The 12,416-nt window shown below is 38.4% G+C and overlaps 2 long non-coding RNA genes across 2 annotated transcripts in view; one reads left to right on the forward strand and one right to left on the reverse strand.

Moving 5' to 3' along the window:
* LOC146445495 (uncharacterized) overlaps positions 1-1,104 on the reverse strand; it is a 17,366-nt gene extending 16,262 nt beyond the window's left edge. The window contains exon 1 of the long non-coding RNA XR_014855193.1: positions 895-1,104. This is a non-coding gene — a long non-coding RNA (uncharacterized LOC146445495). The remainder of the gene's footprint in view (positions 1-894) is intronic.
* Positions 1-11,886, forward strand: part of LOC146445496 (uncharacterized) — a 19,274-nt gene extending 7,388 nt beyond the window's left edge. Inside the window, exons 2-5 of the long non-coding RNA XR_014855192.1 lie at positions 596-761; positions 1,715-2,121; positions 4,762-4,850; positions 11,565-11,886. This is a non-coding gene — a long non-coding RNA (uncharacterized LOC146445496). The remainder of the gene's footprint in view (positions 1-595; positions 762-1,714; positions 2,122-4,761; positions 4,851-11,564) is intronic.
* Positions 11,887-12,416: the final 530 nt, after the last annotated feature.

Raw genomic sequence — 12,416 nt, forward strand, 5'->3', positions numbered from 1 at the left:
TGTTCCTATTCTTGGTGAGACCTGTTAAAAATATTTCAGGAAATATTGTTTTCCATGTACATCATGTGTTGGCTTAGTAGGAGCCAAAATGTACTGAAGTGAATCGTTTCCTACTTGGAAAAAGAGACAAATCAGCAAGACAGTGACTGCAGTTATTGATTTGAAATGTTTTCACTGTGCTATTGTGTTATGATAGTCTTAATATATGTTATAAATACATAAAAGAAAATTGGATTTCAGTAATATAAAATTGCTTTTTGCAAGAAGACTAGTTTAGAAACTTGAGTAAAAATAGTGGGTATTTATTAGTGGTTAACTAACTAATAGTGGATATTAAATTGTATTTAATATGAAAATTTCAAGATGCATTTTGTCATAGCTGAATATCAATTATTATTTTCTTGCACTTTGAATATAATGGTTTTTTCACATTAATTTTACATTTTTTTAAGGCAAAATAAGTATAAAAGTATTTGGGCTGAAAAGAGGAAAGAATATTTCAATGTAAGAGTACTTGGGCTACTTTAGAATTTAGGACTTACAAATTTTAATGGAATATCGGATGGGCCATTGAAATTATCTTTTTCTGTTCCAGCTGCAGTAATAACTTCAGATTTCTCTAACTAATGAGTATAAGTTATTTTAATGTGGCTCACAAGACTGAAGCAGAACAAACTATAGCACCATGTGACAAAACTCCATAAAACACCTGCAGAACCAGCAGACTTGATCTTCACAACTTGCATTTTTTACCCTGTGAGGTATGGATGATGGCAATTATCTCTTGGTGGCTCTGCTCCCCTATTTGTTCAAGGCAAATAGGGGATGTGTGAGAGATGGATCTGATTTTTATTTATGCTTCAACATACGTTATACATGAGGTGAAAAAATTACCGTAGGGTCTGTGGAGGTGCTGGGAGCTCTGTCCCCTGAGAGGCTTCGCCTGGCAGCGATCAGGAGAGAGGAACCTTCCGCTGCTGATCTGCAAGTGACACCCTTGCTGGTGGGACAGAGCCCCGGATGGCCGGGGAAAGTGCGCGGGAAGGCATGCGATAGGAGGACCCAGCACATAAAAGCAGTGAACTGCCAAACAACCCCGGGCCATTCTCTTTGGGTTTCTCGGAGGGAGTAGAGACTTGCCCGGGTCAGCTCTGCCCTCTCCTCGCTTCGCGTTCTCCTCCCTGCAGTTCGCTCCTTCCCTGTCTGTCCTGTCTGCCCGTGCCCTGCTCCGCTTCGCTGCGTGCCCGAGGCAGCTCCGTCACCGCGACAACCTCGTGCTCGCTGCTTCCCCGACGGAGCCATCACTGCCTGCACCCTGCCTGCACCCAGCCCGGAGCTGCCTGCACCCTGCCTGCAGCCACCGTGCTCCGACCCTGACCGCCTCGAGTCCTGTTCCTGCTCTTCGCCCACGGCAGGGACACGCAGCTGCTGCTGTTCGGAAATCGCGCCCAGCCGCCACGGGAGCCGCGCAGACTCTCGCAGCGCCCAGCTCCATCTGCCAAATCCTCGCCCGGGGTACAGCGGGAGCGATGTGTCCGGTATTTCTCTCTCCGCCTCTCTTTTCCACTCTTTGTTCCTTTTCCTGTCCCCCTTTGGTGGGAACACTTACCCTTTATCAATTAATAGTTCTCAGATATAATACTGCCGTGCTCGCGCTCAATTTTTGTCCTAGAAATCCATTAAAAGAATTCTTCCCGCCTCCCTCTTTTCACAGCAGAACGGGACAAGAGCATATTACACTTCTAAGCAAGCTTTCTGCCTGCCTGTTGTGCTAGCTCAGTTGTCAACGTGCATCTGTGTTACTCCTGAAAATCCTCCATCCATCCAACCCTGCGGCAAGTTCTCTCACGTTTCTGTTACGCTGGGAAGTGTTGGGGAGGAAGATGTAAAACACAGAGCAGAAGTGCCGAGCATCACCTTTGTGGCAGCAGTCTGAGAGCGCAGCAGCCACCCAGACCAGCGTGTTGGGGCTGCTGATGGGTTTCTCTGTCCTTTTTTAATCAGATGCTGCGAGGAGTTGAGAGGTGACAGCGAGGGCAGGAAGGAGAAAGGTGTGAGGTCCAGAGCTGTTCTTGTTGCTCCAAGGCAGAGAAATGCAGAACTTACACAAAAAGGTCATGAGTAAGGTGAAAAACTGGTTGATGGCTTAGAAGGCAAACAAGATCTTCATTTTCTGTGAGCATGGTTGGATACTGGAACTGATTTCCCTGAGTGGTTGGTGGACGTCCCATTGCTGGAAGTGCTCAAGGCTAGGTGAGATGAGTCTGAGAAATCCACATTAGATGAGTCTCTGAGAAACCTGGTCTGGGGAAGGTGTCCCTGCCCTTGAAAAAACTTGATAAAGCTTTCATGACCTGTCCTTGCTTTGGAATCATCAGTGGTTTAGGGCATTTCTGAGAATCTTCTCTCTGAGTGGCTTTCTGGCTGTGACCTGTGTGCTTCAAGAAGTTCAGGAATAAATATCACCCCATAGATTGAGCTGGAAAGAATAAGCTCTTGTAAGTGTAAAGAAGGTGAAAATAGGGAAATTTTTACTGGTTCAATTGGTTAAAGACAACCTCTCATTCCTGTGTGTGCAGTATTAATTAGCAACTTTTAGCTAGCTTTTACCAGCCTCAGAAAAATTTATAGAAATGGTATTTTATTCCACTGGAAATCTGAATGGAGGAGTGAATCAATGATTGCTTTAGTTCATCAAATGCAGAATCAGTGAGAAAGCTTGTGTTTGAGACCTTGGCCTTTATTAACTAGATCACAGAATTATCAGGAATATGGTTAAATTCTGAGATACAGTTCCCATTCCAATGTTAATTCAAATATTTGTATGAACTTCCTTCTTTACAGGTGCACTAGGAAAAGGATATTAGTAAGGATCATATGGTATTCTCTAACAGATATCCAGCAAGTGCTGTAGTCCTTCCTTTGTCTTAGCACAGTTTTACTACTAGTTAAAACATTTTTTCCAGGGGAATGCTTAATGTAGTGAGCTGTATCTGTCTGGTTGGTATAATCTTTTTTAAAAAAAATTAATTTTGTAATGCCTTTGAACTGTAAATCATGTCTTTAAACAGGTCAGACTTGACTTGATCTGTTTGAGAGGATTTACAGTTTAAATTCAGGGCTTTTCTTTTTACTTGCTCTTGCACACCGTTTTTCTCTCTTCTTTGGGTGATTCTAAAATCTGAAAAAATAAGCAAGATTGCTTTGCAGATTAAAACTGAAAATTGGTTATCTCATGGCATAAATAGAGAACCAAGCTTGGCATTTTTATTCTTGGAAGGATGACATTTGCATTGCTATTGATCAAGAAAAGAAAGAAAAAATAAGGATAAACTCAAATGTATTTGCTGAGGCTTTGTAAACAATTTAGATCTATAACAGACTCTTAACAGAAAAATCTATGTTTGCTGAAAGCCATTGGGTTTTGTTAACTTTGTACCGCTGTCAACTTTTTAAATGTCTTGTTAAATTATAATTTTGAATCCTATCTAATTGAAAGTTAGAATTGTAGAAGAGGGGAAATAAGGCCTTGCTGTGATTTAACCCCAGCCTGCAACAAAATACCACACAACCACTTTCTCCCTCCTGTTGCTGAGATCAATAGGAGAACTGGGGAGAAAATGAACAAAAAAGCCCAAAGCAAAAAGCATTTGTGGGTTGAGATAAAAACAATTTAATAAAAATACTAATGATAATAGCAAAAAAAGGATGGGGGAGAGAGACAAAATGCAAGAAATACAAGTGGTGCACAACCCACTTGCTCAGCACCCTCTGGCTGATGCCTGAGCAGGGATTAACCACTCACAGCTGATTCTCCCCAGCCTGTATCCTGGACCATGATGGTCCCTGGCATGGAATATCCCTTTGGTCAGTTCAGGTCAGCTGTCCCAGCCATGCTCCCTCCCAGTTTTTTGTGCTCCTCCTCTCAGGCAGAGCATGAGACACTGAGCAGTCCTTGACTTAGGGCAAACACTGCCCAGCAGCAACTAAAACATCAGTGTGTTACCAATATTTTTCTCACAGTATATCCAAAACTCAGCCCTACACCAGCTATTAAGAAGAAAATTTACTCTATCCCAGCAGAAAACAGAACAAGCCTCAAAGTTAAAATTTGAACTAATTATTCCTGAAGTTAGGAATATACTGTTGAGTAGGTTGCTCTTTTGTTTTGTGGCTTTTTTTAAAGGGCTAAAACCTGGAAAAATTTTGTGATGTGTATGATCTTCCTGGAAGGTGAAAGTCTGTTGATATTCTGTGGAATAACTGGGTTTATTTCTGTCCTGGACCCTCTTGCCCTGCAGAACAGCAGGTGATGGGAATGTTCTGAAGCCACTGCTGGCACTTGGGGAAGGTGTTAATGCCCTTTGCTGCTGAGCCATCACATGTTAGTGACTCTTTCAGACTGTTAAAGAGTACTTCTTTAAATATTTCTGTCCTGAAGGGTTATTGTGATGTTGACCTCCTTGTGTGTAAAAAAAAAAAAAAAAAAAAAAATCAAGGGTAACAAACAAAACTCTCACTCTTACAATAGATTTAAAAGATCTTATATTTGCTTAAAATCTTTTGGCTAAAAAAACTTCCCCACATTGTTTGTTTTTTGATGGCTAGAATGTTTCTATTATGGTGACTGTGGCTTTCTCTTTCTTTTTTAATCTACGTGGGATTTTTTGAGATAAAAATTGAATGCCTTTCAATAATTTTAGAGCATTGATAATAGTGCAGTTTCACTGCAATCATAACATTTCATTGTTTTGGTTGCAGCGTCTATTTTTATGCTAAATTTGCTTTCTGAAGTACTTGCAGAAAAGTATAAAGAAGCTCCCAGGAGGGACCTTTTAGTTCTAAAAAAGGTAGAAATTTCAGTGTACTTATCTTTGCTTTTGAAAGCTGCCTCTCCATTTTTATTTTTTCTCTTTCATTTTTTTCAGTGTGATTCATCTTGCTGTTTATTTTTTTCATCTTGCCTCTACTTTGCCTCTTTCACTGTGCTGCTAATCCACTGTGTGTGTTAGGACTCCCTTGTCCCTTCCTCTGAAGCATCTGGAATAGATTAATGCTAAGGTCAGGCTGGTAAAGTGGGTGAATTTGTGCTCTGCCTAAAATACAGGCAGAGAATTGATTTTCATCAGTGATTCTATTTGAAGTAGATAAAACTCAGCCCTTTTCAGCCTGTCATTACTCTATTAGTGTGCAAGATTTTAGGTATATGCACCTTTATAAAAAGCAGATCAGAACTCAAGGTGCAAGATTTAGTGTGGTCTTTGTTTGAGACTGAAATTTTTTGCTTTAAAGCTTAGAATTTTCCTGAAATAAGGAAGAAACAAGAGAAGAAGGAAATGAGGAGAAAGACATACTGAATTTTTCAGTTTTGGGGCTTTAGGTGAGTTAAAGAGTTCTCATGGTCAGTAGTGCAGAGGGATTTGTCCTGAGCCTTCTCTATGATAATTTATGCATAAAGGTAGATTGCTGGGGTTTGGAGACGTTTTGCCCTTGCCCTTCTATTACATGTTTTTGTTTCCATGGATACAGACACTTACCTGAAAGGTCCAGAGAAATTATATAACCTGCTTTGATGGACACCAAAATTATAATTTTGAACCAAAATGACCTTGATTTAATGGAGTTCTCCTCAACAAGCACAATGAAGTTGGAGCTGTTACTCATCTGAGGGTGTGAACTACACTATTGCAAGATATACTGATACAAATGTGTGGTGATGAGGATTTTATGACCCACTCATTCCTTTAATATCTTAAGTAGGATGAGGCAATTGGCTGACTAATGAGATCTTAATGGGTGTAGTGGTCTGAGTGAGGGGAGTGTAGAACTGTCTTCATTTAGGTGAAATCTGTCCTGCCTAGAAATGGACTGTCCTGAGAATTTTTCTTATAATACTGCAGAACTGGTGCTGACAAAATTCCCAGTGCATGTCATGGCTTGAAAAGGGGCCAAGACAGTAGCAGGGAAAGTAATTTTAGCAAACGTAAGCATTGCTGGTGAGGTTTGTTTGAGAGAACCTGCATATTTTCAGGAACCAGATAGGCCAAAGAGATTTCAAGTCCTGGGGTTCAACAACAGAAAATTGAAAGAGACAAAATTAATAAATAATTTTCCTTAGTTAATGTATTAGCTTTCATTTGAATTTTGTACCAGAGATACTACAAAATGGAGGACCACAGTGAAATAAATCTTAGTTATGTGGGCTTTTGGTTTTTTTGTGGCCTCTAGTTTTATCTTTTAATTCACTCCTATTTCTTCCCTATCTATTCTTCCCCTCTAAATTCTGATAGAGCTTTTCACTTGAACAGTTTGCTTTTAACTGATGCATCTTTTCTATTTTAAGGAATTGTTTTTGCTCTCTTTTTCCTTCTCACCCATTTCCATCTGACTCTTCCCAGTCTGTTAGCACACCAGCATGGTAGCTATGACTCACAGTTTATATTTACTTTCATTTCCCTTTTGGTTTAAAATTGCCTCTTTTACTGCTGTGTGTTTTGAGGTTTAACATCTTCAGGTCAATTAGGTTTCTGAAATTGATGTAGCACTTGGTTGCAACAGCAGTACCACAGTAGCTGTTATGCTCTACCAGATTTTGGCTGGAAGTAGAATCTTAGATGAACCAGTGTAGTCTGGATGAAAATCTGTAGCTTGTAGGGATATCTGCTCTTCCTGTCTGAACGAGAAACAGCAATCTTTAAAACTAAATACCAGTTGAAAACAATTTTTCTAACTTAATTAGCTGTGTTGCTTAGTCCATGGGATAGATAATTGGCATCTACAAGGAGGTGTTAACCCACATCTTTGCCTTTTTTACTGACTTACAAAGAAAAAATCACCATCTCCCTATCACCTGTGGGATGTTGTTGGTTAAGAGAGGGAAATTGCAGTTTGAGCATATCATGCGTTTGAGGGGTTAATGATAAACAGGGATGTTTTGAAAGGTAGGAATTTCTGGGAACTATCTTTTAAGGCTGAAATTTCTTCTATGTAGCACAGGTTGCAAATTTTTTCAAATGTATTTTTTGTGAAAAACAGCTGTCCATAGGAGGTGTTTCCCCAGAACACTGCCCTAGTCAAATAAAACCCCCCTTTAGGTAGCTGAGTAGTATCACACAGCTCTCCTCAGATGATATGCTCTTATTTAATGGCATGTCTCATATAATTTACCTTTTTAATCTATATTGTTAAAATTAATTTATAATGACTAATTAGAACTACTGTGGCTGCTTTCATAGTAATAGTATCAACAAGTAATAATTCTTGGTTCATAATGCAGGTGTTGAGTTCTTTCTCATCTGGTTGGAAAGACAGCTGTATTGTTGGAGATAGGAATTAGTCTGGGGAAACCCTTGATTATTTTCTGTTAGAGCTTGTCATGTAGAGGGGACAAGAGTCCTAAAAGAGGCTCGAGACTCTTCAGTGTCCTCAGGTTTTTTGGGGTTTTTTAATGTCTTTAGAGTGACAGTTTGAATATAGACCTTTGGTACTCAGGACAAATAGAGATATAACACTTTTCAAAATGTTGTAGTGAATAATCTCAGAGCTGCTTGTCAGCCTCATTGATATATTCTTCCCATTTCATGATTACTATCTGCTGTCTTTTGTTTGCTACTTTAATTGCTATTTGATGGTTATGGACAGTATGGATTTTCCCTCTGAAAGATAACCTTTTTCTCTTCTGCAGTGCTTTTGGCTCTCTGCTTAGAAAACATATTTCTTTCAGATGGTCTAGCTAATAGGTACAGTTAGACTTAATTGTTTGCCATTTGTATGCAGGTTGAAATTTCCCCTGTTTCAAATATGAAGAATACCTGAAAGGCCATTTTCTTCTCCTGATAAAGGCTCTTTTTCTGTAAATCCTAGATTGAGTGGGAATCAGTTTCTAACACTGATGATTATCCTAAATAAGATATGAAAATGTGATTGAAACAGATTCTATGATATAGCCTGGGTATCATCAGTCTGCTACATTTATTTGGGGAGATTTATTGTTGCACCTTTAAGCTCATCCCACTCCAAATCAGATAGCAAAAATTCAGTACAGCTAAGATTGCTCTGCTTTAAAAACAGTGTATTTAGGAAGCCATTTTGTTAGCATGTTCTGGAATATAGTTTGTTTAATAAACTTGCAACTCTATGTAGGCAGCTAAAATCTTTACATAATCATGTAGTAATCTTAGTCAGATAAAGGCAGTGAAACACGAAATGCATATCCACATTTAGGAAATCCAAATTTCCCAAACAATCCTACAAAAAGGACACGGTTGCCTGAAAATGCATAGACGCAAAATGTAGGGCTTAATTTCAGTACTGTGAGTTTTGGATTTCCTAATCTTTTTGTGCCCAAAGCCTTGAATTTTTTAGGTGAATATCCCTAAGAAATGAATATTTTTATTATGTCCATCATGAAACCGATGTTTTGGCAGAAGTGAGCAGCTCAGCATGTTTCATGGGTTCTGAGTTCAGCTACCTGAATAGCACCCAAGCAACACTCCTAGAAGGGTATGTTATCTTGAAATTTTTAATTATTTTTTTCATTAATCAGGACCAGGAGACAGAACAGCTCTGTGTGAGAAGGGAAGATGTAGAGAAAATAGATTGTGCTTGCCTACTGCTCCTGCAGGGTCTTCTTTTTTATGGTTGAGTTGAAAACTGTGAGATATGTTCTTTTATTTTTGTAATGATAGACTAAACTAGCAGAATTTAAGGGATTTACATTGTTCATAGCTTTGCATCCAATTACCTGTTTTAAATGACTTTTGGTTTCTGTAATGTATCTTTAGGATGTATGACTGGTCTGGTCCCACTCTTGTTAGTGAGATTGCTGTAATCTTCCAATCCATTTTTGTTTTGGCACTCAGTTTGTAGCTCTATTAAGTCTGTCAAACCTTTTGACAGCCAACTCTAAGCATTTGCCAAGCTGGCTATCTTTAATTTGAGGAAGGAAACACTGATGGAGATGGTTTTCTATGCAAGTGCTGATGATTTTCTTTCAAAGGACGAGTTCCAGACAGTGACTCATGCATGTCTTTGGGAAGCAGTCTATACATCAAATTACCCAACAGGAGTTATACTTTACCAGGAATAGGATGAAATCTAACACTGCAAAACAGTTTAAAGAATTTTCTTCTGTTGAGTGAACAATAGTTTTAATTTCATGTGATAATATGCATACAGTTATAATTTGGCTAATTAAATGTGTCATCTTGCTATGGATAAATCCCTTTCATGTTAAGAGTCTTGTAGCTCATGTAAACTGGTTTTGATTTAATGGAGTTGATTTATACTGGTAAAAGATCTGGCCAATTATATTCTGCTTATGTCACCTTGTAAGAGGAGAATAACAAGGACTAAACTCATAACCTCGTGTCTCATTAGGTAAAGGAGCAACCATAATAAAGTCCATTAAATAATTCTATTTAATCATGCTTGTCTGTGGTTGGAGATACAGATAGAATGCATGCATAATTGACAAGGTAGGAAAACAAATTACAAAGAGGGCAAGTTCAGAATAACCTCAAGAATGTGTTAGGATTCAAACTCACTGCTGGGAGTTATGGGGGGGAAGCCTTCATTTTTATTTCACTTGAGGAAATAGATTACCGTAAGAGAGCTAAACCAAAGGGAAAAAACCCTCATATTTATGAATGGACCTTAAAAAAAACACTTACAACAACTCCTATGCCTTTTTAGTGATGTGGTTACCCTTGTCACTCTCAATATTTCCATATTGATAGATTGTTTAATATCTGATAAAAGGAAGGTGGACTGGAATGTGCCTTTTTTAATCACAGATGATAAGGTAATGTGGTATTGGAGATTTATCAGCACATACTTGTGATCATTTTAGGTGTTGGAGATGCTGAATTGAAATGTTTTTGTGAATAAGACTAGGATTAACTAGAAGTTTAAAATCAGGCATGTTATCAGACTTGGTTGAGCTGTTCTCTTGATATAGGTAAATATGTTGTAGAAGGGTACAGTGTTTTATTGGTTTTGGACTGAGCTCCATTTCTACCTCTCCTCTCTGCCTAATGTCCTAAAATATTTTAGTACATTATTGTTAATTATATAAAAAAGGAATGTTTAATTAGAAGCAGTTATTGGAAAACACAAATTAGCTAACTTTTAGAAATAAAACCTTGCTATTTAGCAGTTAGTATTCTTCCTTGTAGATGTAAATCAGAACTTCCTCTTGATTATAAAGTGATGTGACATTCTGGTTTATGTGCAATTGTATTTCTTTAGTACACTGCTCACTGTGCTGCCAGAGCTGCAACTTTGGGTGGGCAAGGCTGCTCTAAATCAGCCTCAATTATTCTAAACTTTTGTTTCCTACTTGATTATATATGCAGGAAATAACATAGTAGAGAATTAAATACATTTTCTAAGTTATTTGAAAGATTGGAGTTCGAGTAAAGTGAGCAAGGCTTTCAAGGCCATTTTCCTTATGGCACAGATGTGGCTATATCCTGTATCTGCCAACATCCTCTGTCTGTTTGCTAATTATAAAGTTAATTTGTGTTGCAGCTGCAGTGGCTAATCTTTCTATCTGAATAGATGCAGAGGTACACACTGTCCAAGGCAGTGTCCTTCAGAGGTTGATCCCAAATCCTCTCTACCTGCCACCACTCTAAGTCTAAATTATGAGTATTTATTCATTCCTGGAACTACTTTGATCACTACTATCTATCTTTTCTAGTCTTTTTTTTTTTTCCTCTCTTTTGTAATTAAATGGATACTTTTTACCACTACAGATTAAATTGTCCAGTAATACCTGTCTGTAGTGATTAGAATATTAAGCAAATTATATTTTTAATGTCGGTAACCTTGTTTTTGAGCTTCTAGTCAAACTAAGTGGAGTATTAAATTAAAACAGCGATTGACTTTTGGGGAAAGCACTACACCAGCTAAATTTTCAACTGGCTTTTAATAATGTATTTCTGGTAGCACTTTCCAAGGCCTGTCTAATATTCTTCAGACGTGTTGTTAGGATTTTCTGAATCACCATAGACATATTAAATGGCATTTTAGGCTGTTTATGCTGGTCAACTTTTCAATATTGCTTTTTAAATAAAAAGTGTACTCTCGATTTGAGTTCTTTGTACATTTTGTGCCATAATCTCTTCTGGAGTGTGAATCAAAAGGAATGAATTTTTAGATAAAAGTTATAAACCACTGACCTGTGCCTAAGATTGCAGTTTGGAAATACCTGGTCTCTTATTTGTCTTTCTTTTGAAATTTTTCTGGTAGCCTTGTTTAACGATACAGTGGTGTGGGTTTTTTACCTGTATAATCCTGAAATGTTTTTCTTAGGAGTGTGGATATGTATTTTTTTCCTTTCTGTTTTTTGGTTCATGAAGTCAATTCAGGTGTTTTCCTGATTAAATGATCTCACAGAGAAAATTCTGGGAAGTTGTCTGAGGTCACAAGTTGTGTGCAACAACTTTCTATGGAAATTCTCTGTGGCAGTGACTTGGTTGGGTGTTTTGATTTTTTTTCCTAAGCAGGGATGGAATATTTCAAAGCAGGAATTCAAAGCTGGGTTGATTTTCCATTTTCAGATGGGAAGACTGAGTCTGGAGGAAGCCTGGTGACTGTCCCAGTGCCACCAGCCATGCCAGCCCCTGGTAACAACACTGTTATAGAGGTGTCTGCTTGGCCAGAATGCCTGTGAGCTGAAAGGTGTTTGCAGCTTGAATGAAGGTTAAGAAGTCCTCTCATTCTTTGTTCAGAGAAATTAATGATCTTATTCAGCCTGCTGGCTTGCTAGTATCAAGAAACAATAAAAATACATAGCCTTATGTACTCAGCATCCTCAAGAAAGAGACAATGTATGATAAAAGCAAGAGGGTTTGCAGAGAGCTGGAGTATGCTAATTTAGGGATGGGGAGATAATGTGAATTACAGATGGATGCAGGAAAAAAGATATGTAAAGGGTGAATAAGGGCTTTGCTGAAACACAGCAGCAGGATAGGATGAAAGCAGGTGGAAGAATGTAAGTCCATCTGGAATCAAATCTCCTGAACTGTTTTGTATGAACTGTTAATACAGCTGTAAATAGTGTTGATAAATCAAAGTGGAATACTGGTAATGAGTATCCTGAAAACTTGAGAAGGTGAATGTCTAGAATATAGAGGTTAGAAATGTCCTTCTAAATGTTAAAAAGTGTCATATTTGTCATTAAGGAATGAGACACATTATTTTTACTCCCACTTGCAAGGACCAGTGGATGGAAAAGATTAGCAGTAAGCAGCAAAAGCTCGAGGGGGAAAATGACCAATGTCACCTTTCAAGCCACAAAAGCTGCAGGAACTGAATTTTTATGTTGCTTCCCAGCTCCCCACAATGACTTACAGTTAACATTTGCAGCAGTGGCTGCTGAGAGTGAAAGGCTTACTCAGCAGAAGCAACCT

This window comes from Lichenostomus cassidix, chromosome 1 (assembly GCF_008360975.1).
Source record: "Lichenostomus cassidix isolate B80296 chromosome 1, HeHo_3.0, whole genome shotgun sequence".
In the NCBI taxonomy this organism is placed as follows: Eukaryota; Metazoa; Chordata; class Aves; order Passeriformes; family Meliphagidae; genus Lichenostomus; species Lichenostomus cassidix.